Source organism: Salvelinus namaycush, chromosome 16, assembly GCF_016432855.1.
Source record: "Salvelinus namaycush isolate Seneca chromosome 16, SaNama_1.0, whole genome shotgun sequence".
In the NCBI taxonomy this organism is placed as follows: Eukaryota; Metazoa; Chordata; class Actinopteri; order Salmoniformes; family Salmonidae; genus Salvelinus; species Salvelinus namaycush.
The window spans coordinates 34,319,244-34,344,322 of record NC_052322.1 but is presented as its reverse complement, the minus strand read 5'-3'; the positions used below and the strand labels follow the sequence as shown (position 1 = coordinate 34,344,322).

The 25,079-nt window shown below is 44.5% G+C and overlaps 1 pseudogene; it reads right to left on the bottom strand.

Moving 5' to 3' along the window:
• The window catches only part of LOC120061641, a 21,435-nt pseudogene extending 4,871 nt beyond the window's left edge, over positions 1 to 16,564 (bottom strand).
• Between the last annotated feature and the right edge of the window lie 8,515 nt (positions 16,565 to 25,079).

Here is a 25,079-nt window from a genome sequence, read left to right as displayed (position 1 = left end):
TCTGCACGGCAAGCGGTACCAGAATGCCAAGTCTAGGTCCAAGAGGCTTCTAAACAGCTTCTACCCCCAAGCCATGAGACTATTTGCATTAGCCCCCCCTCTTTTACACCACTGCTACTCTCTGTTGTTATCATCTGTGCATAGTCACTTTAATAATCATAGACTGTTCTCTCTGCTTCTGCATGGCAAACAGTACCAGAGCGCCAAGTCTAAGACCAAAAGTCACCTTAACAGCTTCTACCCCCAAGCCTTATTACTGCTGAACAATTAATGAAATAGCCACCGATTATTTACATTGACCACCCCCCCATTTGTTTTTTACACTGCTGCTACTCGCTGTTTGTTATCTATACATAGTCACTTCATCCCTACCTACATGTACAAATTACCTCGACTAACCTGTACCCCCGCACATTGACTCGAAACCGGTACCCCCTGTATATGGCCTCATTAATGTTATTTTATTGTGTTACTTTTAATTATTTTTTACTTTAGTTAATTTGGTAAATATTTTCTTAACTCTTTCTTCAACTGCACTGTTGGTTAAGCATTTCACGGTAAGGTCTACACATGTTGCATTCAGAGCATGTGACAAATCACATTGATTTGATTGTATTGGCTTATACATTCTTACCTGCACACACATCTGAGGGTGTTTATCCACAGCAGAAACATTATATTTCTGTCAAGGATAGAGGAAAGAGATCAGCAGCATCATCATCATCATCACCATCATCATCAACACTCACCAGATCTCCCTTCTCCTCCATGTCCTCCAGTGTGGAGTTTAGGATGGGAGTGCATTGTGGTGTGTTTCTCTGGTGTCGCCAGCAGAGGGAGGCAGAGGGCTTCAGGTAAGCAGCAGGACACAGGGCACTCCAGGCCACGCTTGAACCATACAGAGTCACCTTACTGGAGGGCCACACGTCTCTACCCCCTGGTGGTCAAACACAGACAGTGCACTGTTACTGACTGCTGCTCTGCTGGTTTGTCTGTGACTCATATTAATAATTGCTCCAGCAGAAAGCCCCTGCTATCCCCAGGTCTGATTCACTCGAAAATGTACAGGTAACAACACACACAGAAACTGAAGCCAATCATCAGCTACGGCATCTCAAACAGGTCTAAGAGACAAACAATACTTGAATAATCAGAGGTGTACTCAAATAAAATAAAATTGTATTAGTCAAATGCACCGATTACAACAGGTTACAGTGAAATGCTTACTTACGAGCCCCCAACCAAAAACGCAGTTTAAAAAAACCCGGATACGAATAAGAAATAAGTAATTAAAGGGCAGCAGTAAAATAACAATAGCGAGACTATATACATGGAGGCACCAGTACAGAGTCAATGTGCAGGGGCACCGGTTAGTTGAGGTAATATGTACATAGAGGTAATATGTACATAAAGTTATTAAAGTGACTATGCACAGATGATAACAACAGCAAGTAGCAGTGGTGTAAAAGAGGGGGGGCTAATGCAAATAGTCTCATGGCTTGGGGGTAGAAGCTGTTTAGAAGCCTCTTGGACCTAGACGTGGCGCTCCGGTACCGCTTGCCGTGTGGTAGCAGAGAGAACAGTCTATGACTAGGGTGGCTGGAGTCTTTGACAATTTTTAGGGCCTTCCTCTGACACCGCCTGGTATAGAGGTCCTGGATGGCAGGAACCTTGGTCCCAGTGATGTACTGGGCCGTGCGCACTACCCTCTGTAGTGCCTTGCTGTTGGAGGTGAAGCAGCTGCCATACCAGGCAGTGATGCAACCAGTCAGGATGCTTTCAATGGTGCAGCTGTAGAACCTTTTGAGGATCTGAGGACCCATGCCATGTCTCCTGAGGGGGAAAAGGTTTTGTTGTGCCCTCTTAACGACTGTCTTGGTGTGCTTGGACCATGTTAGTTTGTTGGTGATGTGGACGCCAAGGAACTTGAAGCTCTCAACCTGCTCCACTACAGCCCCATGAGAATGGAGGCATGCTCGGTCCTCTTTTTCCTGTCGTCCACAATCATCTCCTTTGTCTTGATCACGTTGAGGTTGTTGTCCTGGCACCACCCGGCCAGGTCTCTGACCTCATCCCTATAGTCTGTCTCGACGTTGTCGGTGATCAGGCAACACTGTTGTGTCATTGCCAAACTTAATGATGGTGTTGGAGTCATGCTTGGCCGTGCAGTCATGAGTGAACAGGGAGTACAGGAGGGTACTAAGCACACACCCCTGAGGGGCCACTGTGTTGAGGATCAGCGTGGTGGATGTGTTGTTACCTACCCTCACCACCTGGGGGGGGGGGGGGGCAGGAAGTCCAGGATCCAGTTGCAGAGGGAGGTGTTTAGTCCCAGGGTCCTTAGCTTATTGATGAGCTTTGATGGCACTATGGTTTTGAACACTGAGCTGTAGTCAATGAATAGCATTCTCACATAGGTGTTCCTTTTGTCCAGATGGGAAAGGGCAGTGTGGAGTGCAATAGAGATTGCATCATCTGTGGATCTGTTGGGCGGGATGCAAATTGGATTCTAGGCTAGGGTTTCTGGGATAATGGTGTTGATGTGAGCCATGACCAGCCTTTCAAAGCACTTCATGGCTACAGACGTGAGTGCTACGGGTCGGTAGTCATTTAGGCAGGTTACCTTAGTGTTCTTGGGCACAGGCACTATGGTGGTCTGCTTAAAACATGTTGGTATTACAGACTCGGACAGGGAGAGGTTGAAAATGTCAGTGAAGATGTTACAATTCCCAGCTTCTGCGTTGTTGTGGGTTTGTATGTGTTTATGTGTGTATTTCAGGGAATGGCTTCCTGGATTCCCCCAAGCAGCTGATTGGTCAGCCCCATGGCAGATTGGAACTCTGATCCCGCCCTCTCGTTAGGGGATACAGCTGTCGCCAATTACAAGCTCCTTCTCCAGCTGGATAAAGTGTTCCTTTGTTAGGAGAGAGAGCTTCTTTGATGTCCTGTGTTGGTTGTTGCTCAGACAGTTTTTGTAAAGTATTTTGTAGCCAGTCCTGCCGAGGCATGTTTATGTCAAAAGGACTGTGTTTTGATTATTAAAATTGTTTGTATTATTCTGTTTCATTTGTTCCCAGGGGAGAAGGTGAAGGCACCTTGAGAGTGCTTAGGCAAGAGGCCTGTGGGCATACATATACCTGTAGTATGTACTCTGCCTATGCACACTAGGTAAGACCTGCGCGGACCACCCCCTGTATTTTGGTTAGCGCTCCAGGTGGTGTTACGGTTAGGTAAGTAGTGGGTAGGCAGGTAAGGTAGGAGAGGGGTCTCTTTAACTTTAACTTTCTTTGCTTCGGTTCCGTCCAGCCCCTTTTCCCCACATTACCGTGTTAAGGAAATAAATTCCCAGTAAACGGTCATATTCTCTGCCTCTGTCATCCTTACCTACAATCACATACCTCTTTCACTCCACGGGGAGTTGAGTGTAGCAGGGTGTTGCGCTCCCTCCTCCAAGAGGCGTGCATAACAGAAGACATTTGCCAGTTGGTCAGTGCATGCTCGCAGTACACGTCCTGGTAATCCGTCTTTCCCTGTGGCCTTGTGAATGTTGACCTGTTTAAAGGTCTTACTCACATCGGCTGCGGAGAGCTTGATCACAGTCTTCCGGAACAGATGGGGCTCTCATGCATGCTTCAGTATTATTTGCCTCGAAGCGAGCATAGAAGTAGTTTAGCTCGTCTGGTAGGCCCGTATCACTGGGCAGCTCTCGGCTGTGCTTCCCTTTGTAGTCTGTAATAGTTTGCCAGCCCTGTCATATCCGATGAGCGTCAGAGCCGGTGTAGTACGATTCGATCTTAGTCCTGTATTGATGCTTTGCCTGTTTGATGGTTCGTCGGAGGGCATAGCGGCATTTCTTAAGCTTCCGGGTTAGAGTCCCGCTCCTTGAAAGCGGCAGCTTTAGCTCAGTGCGGATGTTGCCTGTAATCCATGGCTTCTGGTTGGGGTATGTACGTACGGTCACTGTGGGGACGACATCATCGATGCACTTATTGATGAAGCCAATGACTGATGTGGTGTACTCAATACCATCGGAGGAATCCCGGAACATATTCCAGTCTGTGGTAGCAAAACAGTCCTGTAGCTTAGCATCTGCTTCATCTGACCACTTTTTTTATTGATCTAGTCACTGGTGCTTCCTGCTTTAATTTTTGCTTGTAAGCAGGAATCAGGAGGATAGAATTATAGGCAGATTTGCCAAATGGAGGGCGAGGGAGAGCTTTGTATGTGTCTGGAGTAAAGGTGGTCCAGTTTTATTTTTTATTTTTTTGTCCCTCTGGTTGCACATTTAACATGCTGATATACATTTGGTAAAACGGATTTAAGTTTCCCTGCATTAAAGTCCCCGGCTACTAGGAGCACCGCCTCTGGGTGAGCGTTTTCTTGTTTGCTTATGGTGGAATACAGCTCATTCAATGCTGTTTTAGTGCCAGCCTCTGACTGTGGTGGTATGTAAACACCTATGAAAAATACAGATGAAAACTCTCTAGGTAGATAGTGTGGTGTACAGCTTATCATGAGATACCCTACCTCAGGCGAGCAATAGCTCGAGACTTCCTTAGATATCGTGCACCAGCTGTTACAAAAATACATAGTCCGCCGCCCTTGTCTTACCAGACGCCGGTGTAGCGTATAACCAAACAGCTGTATGTTATGTTGATAGTGTCGTCGTCGACTCCGTGAAGCGTAAGATATTACAGTTTTGAATGTCACGTTGGTAGTTCAATCTTCCGCGTAGGTCATCTATTTTATTGTCCAAAGATTGCACGTTTGCCAGCAGAATGGAAGGAAGTGGGGGTTTATTCGATCGCCAACGAATTCACAGAAGGCAGCCCGCCCTCCAGACCCTTTTTCTCCACCTCCTCTTCATGCAAATCACGGGGATCTGGGCCTGTTCCTGAGAAAGCAGTATATCGTTCGCGTCAGGCTCGTCAGACTCGTTAATGGAAAAAAGGATTCTGCCAGTCCGTGATGAGTAATCGCAGTCCTGATGTCCAGAAATTATTTCGGTCATAAGAGACGGTAGCAGCAACATTATGTACAAAAGAAGTTACAAACAATGCAAATAAACTAAGAAAAAAAAAACACAATCGGTTGGGGGCACGTAAAACGTCTGCCTTCTTCTCCAGCGCCATTTTAGATTAGATACTCACCATCTAATGAGCCATTCACAAACGGGCAAACTGTGGTTCGCCTTGCGTCTAGGTGTGTGTAATATACCTGCAGGCATATGTACAGACAGACAGAGAGACAGGCAGAGAGACATGCAAGGACACTAACATGAGACATACTGTAGTTTTAGCCATGCATTACTGTCACTGTCCATTGCACATTATCTGATAGTTATCTCTGCTCATTGTGATATGTCACTGAGTGAGACCTTCTTACCTGTACACAGACACAGGGTAGCAGGTAGGGGAAACTGAGAGTCACTGACCGATTCTTATTGGTGTCAATCTGGAGAGAACAACAGAATATTCATTAACAGATTATCAACCTACACTACCGGTCAAAAGTTTTAGAACACCTACTCATTCAAAGGTTTTAGTTTATTTTTACTATTTTCTACATTGTCGAATAATAAAGAAGACAACAAAACTATGAAATAACACATATGGAATCGTTATAACCAAAAACGTGTTAAAACAAATCAAAATATATTTTATATTTGAGATTCTTCAAATAGCCACCCTTTGCCTTGATGACAGCTTTGCACACTCTTGGCATTCTCTCAACCAGCTTCACCTGGAAAGCTTTTCCAACAGTCTTGAAGGAGTTCCCACATATGCTGAAAACTTGTTGGCTGATTTTCCTTCACTCTGCGGTCCGACTCATCACTCCATCACTCTCCTTCTTGGTAAAATAGCCCTTACACAGCCTGGAGGTGTGTTGGGTCATTGTCCTGTTGAAAAACAAATGATAGTTCCACTAAGCCCAAACCAGATGGGATGGCATATCGCTGCAGAATGCTGTGGTAGCCATGCTGGTTAAGTGTGCCTTGAATTCTAAATAAATCACAGACAGTGTCACCAGCAAAGCACCCCCACACCATAACACCTCCTCCTCCATGCTTTAAGGTGGGAAATACACATGCAGAGATCATCTGTTCATCCACACCGCATCTCAGAAAGACATGGTGATTGGAAACAAAAATCTCCAATTTGGACTCCAGACCAAAGGACAAATTTCCACCAGTATAATGTCCATTGCTCGTGTTTCTTGGCCCAAGTAAGTCTCTTCTTATTATTGGTTTCCTTTAGTAGTGGTTTCTTTGCATCAATTTGACCATGAAGGCATGATTCACACAGTCTCGTCAATTTCTGAGGCTGGTAACTCTAATGAACTTATCCTCTGCAGCAGAGGTAACTCTGGGTCTTCCTTTCCTGTGGCGCTCATGAGAGATAGTTTCATCATAGCGCTTGATGGTTTTTGCGACTGCACTTGAAGAAACTTTCAAAGTTCTTGAAATGTTCCGTATTGACTGACCTTCATGTCTTAAAGTAATGATGGACTGTCATTTCTCTTTGCTTATTTAAGTTGTTCTTGCCATAATATCGAGTGGCGCAGCCGTCTAAGGCACTGAAACTCAGTACTAGAGGCGTCACTACAGACACCCTGGTTCGAATCCAGGTTGTATCACAACCGGCCGTGATTGGGATTCCCATAGGGTGGCGCACAATTGGCCCAGCGTTGTCCGGGTTTAGCCAGTGTAGGCCGCCATTGTAAATAAGAATTTGTTCTTAACTGACTTGCCTAGTTAAATAAAATTAAAAAAATTAAAAATGTTTTTACCAAATAGGGATATCTTCCGTTTACCACCCCTACCTTGTCACAACACAACTGATTGGCTCAAACCCATCAAGAAGGAAAGAAATTCTTCAAATTAACTTTTAACAAGGCACACTTGTTAATTTAAATGCGTTCCAGGTGACTACCTCATGAAACTGGTTGAGAGAATGCCAAGAGTGTGCAAAGCTGTCATCAAGGCAAAGGGTGGCTATTTGAAGAATCTCAAATATAAAATATATTTTGATTTGTTTAACACTTTTTTAGTTACTACATGATTCCATATGTGTTATTTAATAGTTTTGATGTCTTCACTACTATTCTACAATGTAGAAAATAGTAAAAATAAAGAAAATCCCATGAATGAGTAGGTGTTCTAAAATGTTTGACCGGTAGTGTATGTTATAAACAACATTCACCTTTTTAACACACCTCTATACATGCACGCATGCACGCACCCATACACACAGACACACACATGCAAGCACACACACACACACACAATACAAACACGCAAATGAGCTTACAGTAAAAAGAGCAGAAAGGTTGGAGCATTCTGCATCTGTGTGTCTGTAGCACAACCTGGTGTATACATCAGATGAGCGAGCCGGTTGGTATATGTGGTCTCCAGTTGCTACTGTTACATTGAGGGATCGAGCCAGCTCATCCACAGACAGATCAAACTCTGGTACTGGATCTGAATCTGCATCACCTCAGACAGAGTCATAGTATGATTAGTATTATGATGTCATTCTCATCACATCTCAGGTGAGGGATGGGGATAAGTGATGGAGGTGAAAGGTGAGATTACTACCTGGACAGATGTCCTCCTGTACGATGTACCTGTGCTGTCTCTGTGGTTTAGAGGACAAAGACACATACACCTCTCACCCTGCGTCAGCAGGGAAACAGTCATACACCAACTCCCACTGGAAGGCAGCAGAGACACACACAGCAACATGATCAGAAGCACACTTTCATCATTCTACTGTGTGTGTGTGTGTGTGTGTGTGTGTGTGTGTGTGTGTGTGTGTGTGTGTGTGTGTGTGTGTGTGTGTGTGTGTGTGTGTGTGTGTGTGTGTGTGTGTGTGTGTGTGTGTGTGTGTGTGTGTGTGTGTGTGTGTGTGTGTGTGTGTGAGTGCGTGTGTGTGTGTGTCTGTGCGTGAGTGCGTGCGTGCATGCATGAAAATATCAGATCTTACCACAATCATGTGGCCAATGTCATGGGGATGTAAGCGCTTAATGTTGGTCTTTCCCACTATGATGGATCGAAACGGGTCACTCCACTTAAAATAAAAATTAATAAAGTTACTTTTATTTTATCCATCTATCTTATCCTTTTTAACTCTTCCTAAAGAATACTGAAAGGGAGAGGGGTTCCATTTCAAGAAATGTTACCTGTAAAGTGTCATTATTGACTCCATTTTTTATCGAGATGGTTCTGTGAGTTTTAGTTGACAGCTCCAGGTATTCAATGGTCAGTGTCCCAGTGAAGTCTAGAGGAACACAGAGGACAGATGAAAGAATTATGGCAGTAAAGGTAGAACGAGAGAAAGAGAGGACGTCAGGTTAAGGAAGAAAGATATAGACTGAAACAAACACAAGGCCAGAGAAAGGGAGACTGAGACTTTAGATAAAAGGAGGAAGGATGGAGGAAAGTTCTAAAGGGGGTGAGGATGGTGCGGAGAGACAGAGATTGGTTGTGGATGGGAAACAGTCTTACCTGCCGCTTTCATTCTGACACGTACATGGACACAGGCAAAACAGGAGCCTTGTGATGGAGAGAACCCGAGAGTGGACAGACTCAGCTGAGGAAGACTCTCAGGGTTCCAGTTGGAACCTACAGAAACACAGAACATACGGACACAAAAGAATATATGCAGTAAAATAAGTATGCAAGTGAAGTCTGAAAATGCCAAATAAATGGTTCCTCTTCACATTGTGTACAAAAGGAGTTATCCCATAGGGATCATGGACTGAAGTAACACTTACCATTTTGGTATTGAATCTATTGTGGAGAAATAGAGAAAGAAAAGGAGGAAGAAAAAAAGACGGGGTTAGTGAAGTGAATCTTGATGCAGGACAGGTTCACATAGGCTAATCAAGTTCCAATACATTATTTCCATTACATACAGTCTGAGTATAATGTCTCTTTTGCATATTAGTTACATTATGTCCATGGTGGTGGGCCCCAAAGATGGTATGAATTAGTCCCTTACCTCGGTGACAGTTAGTCTGGCGCGTGTTATCTCCTCAGAGGCGCACAGGAGCCGCAGCAGGCACAACAGGAGCAGGAGCACAGCAAGTGCAGGTCCATTCCCGCGTCTCATCATAATGATGGATGACCACTGGCCTACTCACAACAGAGGCACATGTAAAAAGTCATGGCTTATCCAATGTTGCTTGAACAACTTTGGCCCTAGGGACAAAAAAACGCAAATGCGCAAAAAAACAGCAGAACGACAGTTTAGCCTTACTTGCATATTAAAATCAACGAAATGAAATCCAAGAAAACGGAAACGTAGCCTACATGATAAGTTCCAGTGCTATGTTGTTTTGTCTGTTCCCAATAAGAACGGTAAAAAAAAATGACTCATTAAGAATTGTTCCATGCGTATTAAGTTGTGTATTGAGTGAGTGAGTGAGTGAGTGGGTAGTTTAGTACAGCTCCACCTTTCCAGCTGCCTCAGGCAGTGTGTACTCGTTTGATATTTATTTTTACGAACAATGAGGAAATAACAGTCATGATATGCTAAGAAATACTTATTTTTTAACGTGACATCGAGAAGGAAACGTGTATTGGCAAACATTGCAGTCCCCCTTGCACAGTCACTGCTCTGTTAATCATAAATACCGCATCTTTTCTGAAACAGACCTTGGTTCAAATTATATTTAGGGTAATTCAGTAACTTTCTAAGACATTTGGAAGTAAGGGTGTGTTCGTAAATTCACTCAGGAGTGCCAGAGTGTGCTCAGTGCGCTCTAGGCGTTAGTAATTTCAGAGTGTTGTCAGATTGTCCATTGGTAAATTCAGAGCATTTCGGCTCTCAGAGAATTCAGAGCGCACACTGAACGCTCTGGCGAGGATTACGGTTGATCCGAGCGTTCTGACCTCACAACTGGCAATCAAGCACCCAAGATAACTGACCAAAGTTGGCTAGCTTGCTAGCTACTTCCAGAAACAAATGAGAGACCACCTCACTCTGACCATTTTACTCGCCCTATCAGAGCTGGTTAAGCTGTTTTCATGTTCTCTAGAACGTTGGTGACTGTAAGTGTGCTGCTGGCAACAATTTAATTACGTTCTTTTTTGCCTACGTTTACTGACACTAGGTCATATTGTAAGAAATTGTATTAGATATTGGTAACTTGTTTTAACAACTGCTCAACATTAGCTATACTTGACACAACATGCACACACCCCCTCTTTCTCTTGGACATATGCTGGTCTCATTAGACGACAACCACAGACACACACAACTCAAGGTTGGAGCACAAGACAAAGGACTGTGGGAAGAGCCAATGGAATGTCGACATCAGACCCGGACAGGACAACCCACGACCCAGATCGACCAATCGGAAGGCCAGACGACAAGATCAACCTACTTTGCTAGTTGCCTATATAATCTGAATGTACTGTTTAGAGCGTTCTCTTTTCCGACGATTTCATACGAATCAGACAGAAGGGGCCGTGTGCACGATGTACTAAGATATTTTTACATGTAATTAAACGGCCTTATTATACAAATATCCACCTCGTCCTATGTCTCCACTTGATCTCCTGTCTCCAGTAAACGTTTTATTAACAATATCCAACGAGAGTGTTGCACGGTTGTAAATTCTTCAGTTATTCTGCGCTTTTGCACACATCACATCAACACCATTATCCCAGAAACCCTAGACCCACTCTAATTTGTATACCGCCCAAACAGATCCACAGATGATGCAATCTCTATTGCACTCCACACTGCCCTTTCCCATCTGGACAAAAGGAACACTTATGTGAGAAAGTTATTCATTGACTACAGCTCATTGACTACAGCTTAGCGTTCAACACCATAGTGCCCTCAAAGCTCATCACTAAGCTAAGGATCCTGGGACTAAACACCTCCATCTGCAACTGGATCCTGGACTTCCTGACAGGCCGCCCCCAGGTGGTGAGGGTAGGTAGCAACACATCTGCCACGCTGATCCTCAACACTGGAGCTCCACAGGGGTACGTGCTCAGTCCCCTCCTGTACTCCCTGTTCCCCCACGATTGCATGGCCAGGCACGACTCCAACACCATCACTAAGTTTGCAGACGACACAACAGTGGTAGGCCTGATCACCGACAACGATGAGACAGCCTATACGGGGGAGGTCAGAGACCTGGCCGGGTGGTGCCAGAATAACAACCTATCCCTCAACGTAACCAAGACTAAGGTGATGATTGTGGACGACAGGAAAAGGAGGACCGAGCACGCCCCCATTCTCATCGACGGGGCTGTAGTGGAGCAGGTTGAGAGGGCACAACAAAGCCTATTCCCCCTCAGGAAACTAAAAAGATTTGGCATGGGTCCTGAGATCCTCAAAAGGTTATACAGCTGCAACATCGAGAGCATCCTGACTGGTTGCATCACTGCCTGGTACGGCAATTGCTCGGCCTCTGACCGCAAGGCACTACAGAGGGTAGTGCGTACGGCCCAGTACATCACTGGGGCTAAGCTGCCTGCCATCCAGAATCTCTACACCAGGCGGTGTCAGAAGAAGGCCCTAAAAATTGTCAAAGACCCCAGCCACCCCAGTCATAGACTGTTCTCTCTACTACCGCAAGGCAAGCGGTACCGGAGTGCCAAGTCTAGGACAAAAAGGCTTCTCAACAGTTTTTACCCCCAAGCCATAAGACTCCCGAACAGGTAATCAAATGGCTACCTGGACTATTTGCATTGTGTGCCCCCCCCCCCCCCCCCCCCTCAACCCCCCAACACGCTGCTGCTACTCTCTGTTTATCATATATGCATAGCCACTTTAACCATATTTACATGTACATACTACCTCAATTGGGCCGACCAACCAGTGCTCCCGCACATTAGCTAACCAGGCTATCTGCATTGTGTCCCGCCACCCACCACCCGCCAACCCCTCTTTTACGCTACTGCTACTCTCTGTTCATCATATATGCATAGTCACTTTAACCATATTTACATGTACATACTACCTCAATCAGCCTGACTAACCGGTGTCTGTATGTAGCCTCGCTACTTTTATAGGTAGCCTACTGGTTAGAGTGTTAGACTAGGAACCGGAAGGTTGCAAGATCGAATCCCCGAGCTGACAAGGTAAAAATCTGTTGTTCTGCCCCGAACAAGGCAGTTAACCCACTGTTCCTAGGCCGTCATTGTAAATAAGAATGTGTTCTCAACTGACTTGCCTAGTTAAATAAAGGTTAAAAAAAAGAAATAGCCTCGCTACTGTTTATAGCCTCTTTTTACTGTTGTTTTATTTCTTTACTTACCTATTGTTCACCTTACACTTTTTTTGCACTATTGGTTAGAGCCTGTAAGTAAGCATTTCACTGTAAGTTCTACACCTGTTGTATTCGGCGCACATGACAAATAAATGTTGATTTGATTTGATTTGAGACTAGAGTGCTCTGAAATCGGAGTAGATGGCCAGAGTGAATTTACCAACGCACCCTAAATATTTGAATATTTTGTATTTTATTTGAAGTATGTGGAAATACAAATATTTAAATATTCTCATGCATTTGAACCTGGTCTGTTTGGTTATGGTATTTGACAATGTTTGGAAAGAAGTATTTGAAAATAGTTTCAGTATGCTGTTTATAGAAAATTATTTGAAAAAACGTTAATATTCACCCCATGCCTGCAGCAGCCTCTGGTTAGGCTCATGTGTTGTTTTCCAATTAAGCAATAAGGCACGAGGAGGTGTGGTATATGACCAATATCAAATCAAATTTTATTGGTCACATACACATATTTAGCAGATGTTATTGCGGGTGTAGCGAAATGGTTGTGTTCCTAACTCCAACAGTGCAGTAATATCTAACAATTGACAACAATACACAAATCTAAAAGTAAAAAAATGGAATTAAGAAATATATAAAAAATATTAGGACAAGCAATGTCGGAGTGGCATTGACTAAAATACAGTAGAATAGAATAGAATATAATACACTATATACATATGAGATGAGTAAAGCAGTATGTAAACATTAAAGTGAATAGTGTTCCATTATTAAAGTGGTCAGTGATTTCATGTCTATGTATATAGGGCAGCAGCCTCTAAGGTGCAGGGTTGATTAACCGGGTGATAGCCGGCTAGTGATGGCTATTTAACAGTTTGATGGCCTTGAGATAGAAGCTGTTTTTCAGTCTCTCGGTCCCAGCTTTGATGCTCCTGTACTGTCCTCGCCTTCTGGATGATCGCAGGGTGAACAGGCCGTGGCTCGGGTGGTTTATGTCCTTCATTATGTTTTTGGCCTTCCTGTGACATCGGGTGCTGTAGGTGTCCTGGAGGGCAGGCAATGTGCCCCCGGTGATGCATTGGACAGACGGCACCACCCTCTGGAGAGCCCTGCGGTTGCGGGCAGTGCAGTTGCCATACCAGGCAGTGATACAGCTCGACAGGATGCTCTCAATTGTGCATCTGTAAAAGTTTGTGAGGGTCTTAGGTGCCAAGCCAAATTTCTTCAGCCTCCTGGGGTTGAAGAGGTCCTGTTGCGCCTTCTTCACCACACTGTCTGTGTGGGTGAACCATTTCAGATTGTCAGTGATGTGTACGCCGAGGAACTTGAAGCTTTCCACCTAGGTGCTTGCTCCCTCTGCTGTTTCCTATAGTCCCAAATCAGCTCCTTTGTTTTGTTGACATTGAGGGAGAGGTTATTTTCCTAGCACCACTGCACCAGGGCCCTCAAATCCTCCATGTAGGCTGTCTCGTCATTGTTGGTAATCAGGCCTACTACTCTTGTGTCATCTGCAAACTTGATAATTGATTTGGAGGTGTGCCTGGCCACGCAGTCATGGGTGAACAGGGAGTACAGGAGGGGCTGAGCACGCACCCTTGTGGGGCCCCTGTGCTGAGGATCAGCGAAGTGGAGTTATTGTTTCCTACCTTCAGCACCTGGGGGCGGCCCGTCAGGAAGTCCAGGACCCAGTTGCACAGGGCGGGGTTCAGATCCAGGGCCCCAAGCTTAATGATGAGCCTGGAGGGTATTATGGTTTTGAAGGCTGAGCTATAGTCAATGAACAACATTCTGACATAGGTATGCCTCTTGTCCAGATGGGATAGGGCAGTGTTTTTGGTTTGGGTAGGTTTTAATAGTCACTGTGGGAACAACATCCCCTATACATTTCCTGATGAACTCAGTCACCGTGTCCGTGTAAACGTCAATGTTATTCTCAGAGGCCACCCAGAACATATCCCAGTCCACGTGATCAAAACAATCTTGAAGCATGGATTCCGATTGGTCAAACCAGCATTGAATAGACCTTAGCATGGGTACTTCCTGTTTGAGTTTCTGCCTGTAGGAAGGGAGGAGCAGAATTGAATCGTGATCTGATTTGTCGAAGGGAGAGCGGGGGAGGGCCTTGTATGCATCTTGAAAAGGCGAATAGCAGTGGTCTAGTGTTTTTTCCTAAGCGAGTACTACAGTCCATGTGTTGACAGAACTTCTGTATCGTTTTCCGCAAATTTCCTTTGTTAAAATCCCCATCTACATTAAATGCGGCCTCGGGATATGTGGTTTCCAGTTTACATAAAGTCCAGTGTAGTTCCTTGAGGGCTGTCGTGGTATCGGCTTGAGGGGAAATATACACGGCTGTGACTATAACCGAAGATAATTATCTTGGGAGGTAATACGGTCGGCATTTGATTGTGAGGTATTCTAGGTCGGGTGAACATGTCACGTCCTGACCATAGAGAGCCCTTGGTTCTTTGTATGTAATACAAAAAAAACTGTGCTAATAATGTAAGAAATAACACACAAAAGAAACAAAATACTGCAAAGTTGCTTAGGAGCTAGTAGCAGAGCTGCCATGTCTGTCGGTGCCATCTTGCTTCAATGCAGAGTGCCTGGATACAGCTCTTAGCCGTGGTATATTGGCCATATACCACAAACACCCGAAGTCCCTTATTGCTATTATAAACGGGTTACCAATGTAATTAGAGCAGTAAAAATATATATTTTGTCATACCCATGGTATACAGTCTGATATACCATGGTTGTCAGCCAATCAGCATTCAGGGCTCGAACCACCCAGTTTATAATGTTATATAGACTGTTGCTTGTTTAGCAACAAAACTGAGTCATGCACAACTATGCATAGATTGTTGACAATATGTGTCGTAGACAATCGGTTCAAATATAACGCTGACAAGAACTTGTGAAATCAATTAGGCTTTTAATACAAAGTATATCAAAAGCCGGAATGGCCCGCGGAACACACAATTTCCCAGAGCCCTAGCTCTTCTATTTATACACACATAGTATTATGTCCATCCCTTATGCAAATGAAGTTTCTTTTCTTAAGTCATTCACCACCATTATCTTTTAGTTCAAGCTTCCTACTTGTTCACGCCCAAATCTGCTTTCAATTAGTTTATAATGGTGGCCGGACCCTCTATCTTAGTGTGTCAGCAGATTCTGTGTCTCTTCCTTTCATTAATGTGTCAATGTACTCTTTGTTCTGCCTTTATTGGAATCAGCAGATTCTATCCTATAAGCCTTCTTTTTAGAAGGAGCTGACTATGGGTATTTTTATCATTAGTGTGTCAGGTCAGCAGACCATGTGTCTCTCCCTTTCATTACTGTGTCAATCTACTCTTTGTTCTGTTCTCCCCTATCCTTAGTGTGTCCAATTGTCTTAGGCGCCTATGTGTCTCCCTGTCTTCCTGTAGTCTATTTTTAATGTTCAGCTATCTTATACATCTATGTGCTGTCCTATACGTCTCATTTACTCCTACAAATCCCTCCTCTGGGGCTAATTAGCCACATAAATTATACAAATATGACTTTGGGATAGTAAATGAGAATACCTATGATGGACAAGAAAATACAAAAACAGAGTAAAACATATAAACCAACTGGACCAAACATCTCCAAATGATTAATACTAAAATAGGAGTAAAAGATCCAATTAGAAACATTAATGAAAACCTAACTAGACCAAACATCTCTAGTTTTCATAAGAGTAAAAGATCTAATTTGGTATAAAAATTAGAAAGATAAAATATTACATATTTGATGAAGCATGAGCGTGTAGGTACCTAGCCTTGCCTGAGGTTATCTCAGTTATGTGAAAATTAAAAATTAAAAAAATTAAAAATAATACAATGAGTATAATAATAATATTGAATATGAAAAATTAAAAAATAAAATAAAATAATACAATGAGTATAATAATAAATGAATATGAGAAAATCAGAGACCTACATGCAGTTACAAAAGAAAATTGACACAACATCATTCTAAATTTAAGCATTTCAACATGATCCTCCCTCGCAGACACCTCTCTAATAAAGTGATATCAATGATACCAACCTTTGTTTAGAAGATTAAGGACATGGTCCATAGACACTTGTAACCGGAATACCCTCTGTTACCTAACATGTTTTTGAAATTAACCTAGTTTTTTAGAAGGCATAACTATCTTTAATTAAAGGAAACCAGATATATTCATTGATATACATATCTAAAAATTCAACCAAACATACAAAAACACAAGGCCTTAAGCAAAAATAGATATACTAAAATCCTTACATAGGTGCACAGTCCTCATCCTTACAGATACTACAATCTCCTCTTTGACATTTCGCGCAAAACACGGGGTCTCCGTGATGGTCATGGCCTTCCACATTAAATTTTGTGCACCACTTGCACTCACGGCGCAAATGACACTTTTTGTGAACATGTACAAGTAGACATTCATCTGAATTTGGGAATACAGCATATACAGGTAGACCATCCTTACGAAAATCATGGCAAGCATAACCACCTCCCCGCACCACTCCATGTAGACAATTTGGATTACCAAACGGGCAGTCTAAAGGTCCACCAACCGCATTGCATGGCTGTCCATTTTTTGTCGGTATACTGGCCTGGGCTCCCAGGTACAGGACCAATCACCACAGGAGGGTCATCTCTCCTTACAGACATCTGTTTAACTGTTGTCTGAACCACAATTGACTTTACCAGGGGTATAACACAACAAAATGCAATACCCAGAGCCAATAACCCTCCTCCCAACATGATGGCCATCCTAGCAAATATGGCTCCCCACTTTCCTAACGCTAGGTCCAACCAATCCCATACATGAGAGTCTAAACCAGCATTTTTTATTTTATTTTGTATTTTTTTTTATTTAACCTTTATTTAACCAGGTAGGCTAGTTGAGAACAAGTTCTCATTTGCAACTGCGACCTGGCCAAGATAAAGCATAGCAGTGTGAACAGACAACAACACAGAGTTACACATGGAGTAAACAATAAACAAGTCAATAACATGGTAGAAAAAAAAGAGAATCTATATACAATCTATATACAATGTGTGCAAAAGGCATGAGGTAGGCAATAAATCGAGTAATTACAATTTAGCAGAGATACTGGTGTGCAAAAGAGCAGAAAAGTAAATAAATAAAGCAGTATGGGGGGTGAGGTAGGTAAATTGGGTGGGTAGTTTACAGATGGACTATGTACAGCTGCAGCGATCGGTTAGCTGCTCGGATAGCAGATTTTTAAAGTTGTTGAGGGAGATAAAAGTCTCCAACTTCAGAGATTTTTGCAATTCGTTCCAGTCGCAGGCAGCAGAGAACTGGAAGGAAAGGCGTCCAAATGAGGTTTTGGCTTTAGGGATGATCAGTGAGATACACCTGCTGGAGCGCGTGCTACGGGTGGGTGTAGCCATCGTGACCAGTGAACTGAGATAAGGCGGCACTTTACCTAGCATAGCCTTGTAGATGACCTGGAGCCAGTGGGTCTGACGACGAACATGTAGCGAGGGCCAGCCGACTAGGGCATACAGGTCGCAGTGGTGGGTCGTATAAGGTGCTTTAGTAACAAAACGGATGGCACTGTGATAAACTGCATCCAGTTTGCTGAGTAGAGTATTGGAAGCTATTTTGTAGATGACATCGCCGAAGTCGAGGATCGGTAGGATAGTCAGTTTTACTAGGGTAAGTTTGGCGGCGTGAGTGAAGGAGGCTTTGTTGCGGAATAGAAAGCCGACTCTAGATTTGATTTTGGATTGGAGATGTTTGATATGAGTCTGGAAGGAGAGTTTGCAGTCTAGCCAGACACCTAGGTACTTATAGATGTCCACATATTCTAGGTCGGAACCGTCCAGGGTGGTGATGCTAGTCGGGCGTGCGGGTGCAGGCAGCGAACGGTTGAAAAGCATGCATTTGGTTTTACTAGCGTTTAAGAGCAGTTGGAGGCCACGGAAGGAGTGTTGTATGGCATTGAAGCTCGTTTGGAGGTTAGATAGCACAGTGTCCAAGGAAGGGCCGGAAGTATACAGAATGGTGTCGTCTGCATAGAGGTGGATCAGGGAATCGCCCGCAGCAAGAGCAACATCATTGATATATACAGAGAAAAGAGTCGGCCCGAGAATTGAACCCTGTGGTACCCCCATAGAGACTGCCAGAGGACCGGACAACATGCCCTCCGATTTGACACACTGAACTCTGTCTGCAAAGTAGTTGGTGAACCAGGCAAGGCAGTCATTAGAAAAACCGAGGCTACTGAGTCTGCCGATAAGAATATGGTGATTGACAGAGTCGAAAGCCTTGGCCAGGTCGATGAAGACGGCTGCACAGTAATGTCTTTTATCGATGGCGGTTATGACATCGTTTAGTACCTTGAGCGTGGCTGAGGTGCACCCGTGACCGGCTCGGAAACCGGATTGCACAGCGGAGAAGGTACGGTGGGATTCGAGATGGTCAGTGATCTGTTTGTTGACTTGGCTTTCGAAGACCTTAGATAGGCAGGGCAGGATGGATATAGGTCTGTAACAGTTTGGGTCCAGGGTGTCTCCCCCTTTGAAGAGGGGGATGACCGCGGCAGCTTTCCAATCCTTGGGGATCTCAGATGATACGAAGGAGAGGTTGAACAGGCTGGTAATAGGGGGTGCGACAATGGCGGCGGACAGTTTCAGAAATAGGGGGTCCAGATTGTCAAGCCCAGCTGATTTGTATGGGTCCAGGTTTTCCAGCTCTTTCAGAACATCTGCTATCTGGATATGGGTAAAGGAGAAGCTGGGGAGGCTTGGGCGAGTAGCAGCGGGGGGGGCGGGGCTGTTGGCCAAGGTTGGAGTCGCCAGGAGGAAGGCATGGCCAGCCATTGAGAAATGTTTGTTGAAGTTTTCGATTATCATGGACTTATCAGTGGTGACCGTGTTACCTAGCCTCAGTGAAGTGGGCAGCTGGGAGGAGGTGCTCTTGTTTTCCATGGACTTTACAGTATCCCAGAACTTTTTGGAGTTAGAGCTACAGGATGCAAATTTCTGCTTGAAAAAGCTGGCCTTTGCTTTCCTGACTGACTGCGTGTATTGGTTCCTGACTTCCCTGAACAGTTGCATATCGCGGGGGCTCTTCGATGCTATTGCAGTTCGCCACAGGATGTTTTTGTGCTGGTCGAGGTCAGTCAGGTCTGGAGTGAACCAAGGGCTATATCTGTTCTTGGTTCTGCATTTTTTGAACGGAGCATGCTTGTCTAATATGGTGAGGAAGTAACTTTTAAAGAATGACCAGGCATCCTCAACTGACGGGATGAGGTCAATATCCTTCCAGGGTACCCGGGCCAGGTCGATTAGAAAGGCCTGCTCGCAGAAGTGTTTTAGGGAGCGTTTGACAGTGATGAGGGGTGGTCGTTTGGCCGCGGACCCGTGGCGGATACAGGCAATGAGGCAGTGATCGCTGAGATCTTGATTGAAGACAGCAGAGGTGTATTTGGAGGGCAAGTTGGTTAGGATAATGTCTATTAGGGTGCCCATGTTTACGGATTTAGGGTTGTACCTGGTGGGTTCCTTGATGATTTGTGTGAGATTGAGGGCATCAAGCTTAGATTGTAGGACTGCCGGGGTGTTAAGCATATCCCAGTTTAGGTCACCTAACAGAACAAACTCTGAAGCTAGATGGGGAGCGATCAATTCACAGATGGTGTCCAGGGCACAGCTGGGAGCTGAGGGGGGTCGGTAGCAGGCGGCAACAGTGAGAGACTTATTTCTGGAGAGATTAATTTTTAAAATTAGAAGTTCGAACTGTTTGGGCATAGACCTGGAAAGTATGACAGAACTTTGCAGGCTATCTCTGCAGTAGATTGCAACTCCTCCCCCTTTGGCAGTTCTATCTTGACGGAAAGTGTTATAGTTGGGTATGGAAATCTCAGAATTTTTGGTGGCCTTCCTAAGCCAGGATTCGGACACGGCAAGGACATCAGGGTTGGCAGAGTGTGCTAAAGCGGTGAGTAAGGCAAACTTAGGGAGGAGGCTTCTGATGTTGACATGCATGAGGCCAAGGCTTTTTCGATCACAGAAGTCAACAAATGAGGGTGACTGGGGACATGCAGGGCCTGGGTTTACCTCCACATCACCCGAGGAACAGAGGAGTAGTAGGATGAGGGTGCGGCTAAAGGCTATCAAAACTGGTCGCCTAGAGCGTTGGGGACAAGGAATAAAAGGAGCAGATTTATGGGCGTGGTAGAATAGATTCTGGGCATAATGTGCAGACCAGGGTATGGTGGGGCACGGGTACAGCGGAGGCAAGCCCAGGCACTGGGTGATGATAAGAGAGGTTGTATCTCTGGACATGCTGGTCTCAATGGGTGAGGTCACCGCGTGTGTGGGGGGTGGGACAAAGGAGGTATCAGAGGTACGGAGAGTGGAACTACGGGGTCCATTGTAAACCAAAACAATGATAACTAGCCTGAACAACAGTATGCAAGGCATATTGATATTTGAGGGAGACATACAATAAGGCATAAAGTGATTGCAGGTCTTGATTGGGAGAGCTAGCTAAAACAACAGGTGAGATAACAGCAGCTAGTCTGCTAACACAGCAACAGCAGGTAAAAATGGCGACGGCTAGGCAGAGAGGGTCGGATTAACTACACACAGATCCTGAGTTAAAGCACAGAGCCGACAGATAAAACACAAATAAACGGAATGGAGTACCATGAATTAATGGACAGTCAAGCAGGCATCAGCTATGTAGCCAAGTGATCATAGTGTCCAGGGGGCAGCCGTAGATGGAGCAGTGAGGCCTCCACTAAGCTAGCCCGCGGCGTTTAAAGTTAGTAGCCCGGGGGGTGGTCTGCTCAGACGGAGGGGGTCTGCTCAGACGGAGGCCGGTTGAGGGCACAGCGGATGGGGTAATCGTCTGCAGACCAGACGTGGTCGTGTCGACAGAGAATCCAAGCCGGATGGCGAAAGAGAGGTTGTGAATTGTAGAATAGTGTTTGCTAACTGGTGCTAGCTTCGTGATTCAGACAGCTAGTCATGGGTAGCAAGCTAGCAGAAGATGGAGGTCTGATTTTAGCCACGCCGTGCATTTCCGTCGGTAGATTAGTGGGGTTCCGTGTGGTAGAGGGGACCAATCCAATTGTCAAAATAGTTATAGTGGCCTAAGAAGATTGTTCGATAGACCTGTTCAGATAGCAGCCGATATGCTCAGGACAGCTAACGATTAGCGGGCCGCAGTTAGCATATGGGCGTTCAGGTTACGTCGCGATGGAGGGGCCAGTTGAATAACTCCCTCGGGCAGATAACGTCGGTATCCCAGTCGTGAAGGCCCGGTGGGGCTCCGCATCGGCAGTAAAACGGGTCCGGATAGGTGATTGTAGCCCGGGAGTGGCTGATGGAACTCTTCAGCTGGCTAGCTCCGGGATAATTGGTGTTTGCTCCGGAATTGATGTTAGCCAATAGTCACTCGGATAGCAGCTAGTTAGCTGCAAGATCCCGGTGTAAATGTCCAGAGCTTGCGGAAAAAATCCGGGGATATGGAGAGAAAATAGGTCTGGTATGCTCTGGTCTGAGTCGCGTTGTACGAAACTGGCAATAGTTTTCCGAGCTAAAGGATAGCTGATGAGCGCTAGCTGTGGTTAGCTGAACTACTCACGTTAGCTTGTGAGCTGGCTAACTTCTGGCTAGCTTCTGTTGTAGATTTCGGATACGAGGTGAATAATACCTTTGAGGAAAAAAACAGATCCGCACCACATTTGGTGAGGTGGGTTGCCGGAGAGTGTTTTGAAGTTGAGTTTTTAAGAAGAAAAAATATATATATAAAAAGAAATGCGAAGAAAAATATATAAAATATATATACACGGGACAGGACGAGGACAAAGGACATCTGACTGCTACGCCATCTTGGATTGAAGATTTAGCCTTTACTTCTGCTCGTAATCCTTTGAGTTTGGCCATAGCAATATTGGGAATAAAGGTGCAACAGTCATCCCCAAACATGACACAAACTCCACCCTTCTCCGCTAAGAGCTAATTGAGAGCCTGTCTATTTTGCCATGTCATTTTACTGGTAGCCTGTACCTGTTCCCCCAACGCCGTTAGAGCCGAGTCAGTATAGTTAATGAATCTCTGTTGGTTGTAGTATATATAATTAATCCACTCTAAATTCTTATTTGGTGTTATCCACAAGAATATAGATTCAAATCCTGATTTAACCTCATCTCTGGCCTTGAAATCCCGAGGTACACCTCTAAGCAGTCCAATTGCATTAAGGTATACCTCAAGATCCTTCTCATAAGCCCTTTTAACTCTAGATTTTACATAGTCATCATGGGGTGATTTAATAATAGTAACCTATTTAATTGCTCTAACTAAGGCACAAAGACCAATCCATCCATCAGACAATACATTCAACAGTTAGTTTCTGGATGTGTGGAAAGAACAATCAGCAATACCTCTGTCTTGATTTTTCAACATAGTAAGAGATGGCGCATCCAACCAACTCCCACATTCTCTAACACCCAAATAGTATCACTTCTACAGTGGTGTTTCCTACATCAATTCCTTCGGTGTGGTGTCTGTAAAAACATTCATATTTTCCTTTAACCACGGTACCTCTGTCTAATTGAGGTACAGTTAATTCAGTTCTAATGTTATAGGCAGCACAATCATTGTCTCCCAGCATGGTCTCATTCAACATAGTTTTACCCCTAGTGCTTACCCAGAGCAATCCTACATTTTATGTCACACAAGGAAATAGAATACTTTCTATTGGTACAATGGTCATTTTTCCAACTTACACAGTTTTTAAATGATGCTGGTTCAGAGACTATTAAAAGATCAGACAAAGGTGATTTTCTACACAAAATACAATTGTCCATTCTGTGTTTGTTTGCCGTATACTTAGCCCATTCGTATCACTCGTTCGTCACTCCTTCTCGTGTGGTGTCCTTGAGTGGTTCTGATTCTGATATATCTAATTCTGTTGCTTTTTCAATGTTCTTATCTTGAGGTAGATCATTAGAGTTGATCAGAAAGTTCCAAATGTCAGTAAAAAACTCTCCTGACTGATGTCTCAGGTTGCTTTGTGGGTACGGTGGTCTGCTTGGTAAGGGAGGTCGATGTCATCTTAGTGGTAGCTACTGTGGTCGTCACAGCAGCCGCCACCCTTGTTGTTGTCACAGGTTCTTCCTGTTCAGGTGCAGGGGTAGGATCAATCTTAATGACCGTGGTGCTACTCCCTTCGGTCACTGTTGTTCTTGTTATTTCAACTATTAATTCTTCACCTTCAACTGGTTCAATCTGATTCATGATGAGCACCCTCTCGTCTTTTTCTTTGATTAATGTCAGGTAACATCCTTTCGGATCCCAAACGACTTGTCCCTTTGTTTGGTGATGTGTCCATCCACAGAGTGCCATCTCCGGTAAGGGTTTGATCCTTATGATTGAGATAGACTTCAGTTCTCCTGCTTCTGTTATAAGTTGAGGTGGAACAGAGATTCTAACCTTGTCAGTCTTTTTGGATTGTTCGGCTGATTCCTTTCTTCTCTTCCTGCTTCCACCATACATCTTAATTGTGCATGAGTCTGTTGTTTCTATACTAGCATTCACTGTTACTTCTGTTATGTCAATGTCATTATTCTTTTGTTGTTCTAACTTCAATTGTCTAAAGGAGACCATTCAAGAGCCGAAAAGTCAATTGTGGGGAAATCCCCATTTTCTTCAGCTTGCGGGACTTTTCCTCCTCTTTCTTCACCTGAGGCTCCCTCCTCAGGCAGGACTTAGCTTCCATCTGGAAGGGTTTCAATTTTTAGGGAAGAGATGTTCTCATTCTGTTCCTTGTGAGGCCTCTCCTCCTCTTCTGGGTGCATTAGTCGGTGCACCTGTCACATTTTGGCTTTCACTTGATTTGCTGTTTTCTTGGCTCCTCCCTGGTGAATCAGCATCCTCTGTGTCCTAATCTCTATATGGTTGTGTCCTTCTCTCTGTTGGGACTCAGGTGCAGTGGTTCAGATGGTACCACGTCTGGCTTCCTTTCACTTGGACGGCCGTTCTTGTTGCTTTGGCCACCTCATAGGGTCCTTCTCTCCTCGGTTGATCCCACTTCCTCCGGAACACTCGAACGTGGACTAGATCTCCTGGTGTCACTGGGAGAGGTCCTTCTGGTCCCCTTGGATCATCAGACGCGGAACCTCTCGTCCTGGTTCAGGTTTCTGCCTTCTTTCTGTGAGGCATTCATACTTAGAGACTTATGGCCTCTGTTCTATGATTGCACCATACATCCTCTTACTTCCATCTCTCATCACACAACAAACTGACATTCCAGCTGAAGCTGACGAACCCCTCTCCTTCTTGTTTCCTAAACATAAGACTTGGAAAACAACAGACAAAGCATAACAGTATTGACAATGTTATGTGTTATGCATAAATATATTCATGAAAACTGAAATCTGAGACCATGACAATTCCCACTCTCTCTTCACCTGACTCTATGCCTCCAGGATACTTTTCTGCTGGACTCCACAAAAATAAAAGCCCTAAAAAGCTTCCTCATGCTTCCACCCAGTCTTCCCCTTTTGGCCCCAGGTTCTGAGAGGTGTTCCCAAATCATGTCATTTTTTACTTAGTTTCCCATCTGCTCCATTTCAACTGATAATCATGTGCATAACCTTAATCAACATTATCTCTTCTTGACGTAATTCAACACTGTGTAACGGCATTCCTCCTCCTCTTCATACGAAGAGGAGGAGTAGTGATTTGACCAAAGTGCAGCGGGTTGTGAATACATAATGATTTATTAAATCAAACGATGAAACACGAAAACAAACACTTGGAAGGAT